The 1,329-nt window shown below is 47.2% G+C and overlaps 1 pseudogene; it reads left to right on the top strand.

Moving 5' to 3' along the window:
- Positions 1–76: 76 nt before the first annotated feature.
- Positions 77–1,173, top strand: LOC119585306 (annotated as a pseudogene).
- Positions 1,174–1,329: the final 156 nt, after the last annotated feature.

The following is a 1,329-nucleotide window of genomic DNA, read 5'->3' as shown; positions in this document are numbered from 1 at the left end:
TTGGGTATAGGGGGGAAAAAAGATTTTCCAAAAGCAAAAGCGTTTTTCCGTAGGGGAAATAACCATTTTAAGCAAGATGATTATGTTTCCCCAAGGGTGGTTCCAAAAACCCGATGAGAGACAGCATGCAAACACAGCTCCCACTACGACCCGGGAGGGCCCTTTGGGGTGTGCTGGGCTCCCCCAGCCCGCGTTCCCCTCTCCCAATAGGAGGGGTTTTTGTAAGTCTCGTTTCCCCTCACGATCACGCTGTTTTTTCGGTTTCCCAGGGCATTCCTTGGAACACAAACAGGGATATGCGGCTTCTTTGTCCAACTCCCAATGACGTCTTGGCAGGAAAATCAGGATGAGAAAGCTGGGCATCCTCGTGTCCGACGAGAGGACACAGACCGTATTGGAAGAGCGAATAGCAATGTGGAGGGAGCCTGAAGTAGAAGGGCAACTGGATGAATGTACAATGCGCCATACAAATACTCTATGATAAAATCGACATTTAAAGGTGTGGCCGACAAGTAGGAAGGAGTTTGCTGTTGGCAAGGGATGGGACGTTGCCACCACCAGCCAATTTTGAAACGTTGTCGCACTGAAAACGTTACTGTCAACTCGGCCTTCACAGCACTGGCAAACGTGGCTTGGGGGCCTCCTGGTGGATGGGCCTTCGACAGGACCGTACAACATTCGTGGAGACCACATCTTGAATGCTCGCCGATACTGGGAAGGCGATGCGTCTCACTATCTCGGGTGCACATTCTGCCTCAGTTGGCAGTGATTGTCCCAACCCACGTGAAATTGGTGAAAATCTGGATACGCACGGCTGGTGCATGCAGATATGAAGCAGAAACTAGAAGCCGGAACAGCGTTACAAGATGAGGCATTGAAATATTTCATGCCAGACAGACCTAGTTTCGAAACCATTTTTTCATGCGAATTCGGTGTAACCAACATGGGAGATGTGACGAAGTTGGTGACGGGAAGGTGGCGAACATGTGCAGGCGGTCCATGTCACTGAGATCTGTAAACCTGGATGGTATTCCTTCCACTTGCAGCAATCTTTGCCACACTTTCCGCGGTCGCTTTATCCACGTTCTCAGCTACAACACTGCATCTGTCACCACGCAGATGGCGGAGAAATTCTGCGACAGTCTCTTTAACCAGTTGAGAGCAGTCATATGAAAGTTTGATGCATGTGATATCTTAATTATATTGTAAAGATTTATCTTATATAAATGACTTTTTTATGATACTGATAATAAACTTCACAAGAAGTAATAGTCTCAAAACCTAGTTTGTGGTAATGTGTACGATTATTTTAGCTTGTTCACTTTCACA

This window comes from Penaeus monodon, chromosome 19 (genome assembly GCF_015228065.2).
Source record: "Penaeus monodon isolate SGIC_2016 chromosome 19, NSTDA_Pmon_1, whole genome shotgun sequence".
In the NCBI taxonomy this organism is placed as follows: domain Eukaryota; kingdom Metazoa; phylum Arthropoda; class Malacostraca; order Decapoda; family Penaeidae; genus Penaeus; species Penaeus monodon.
This window is presented reverse-complemented; position numbering and strand designations above follow the sequence as displayed.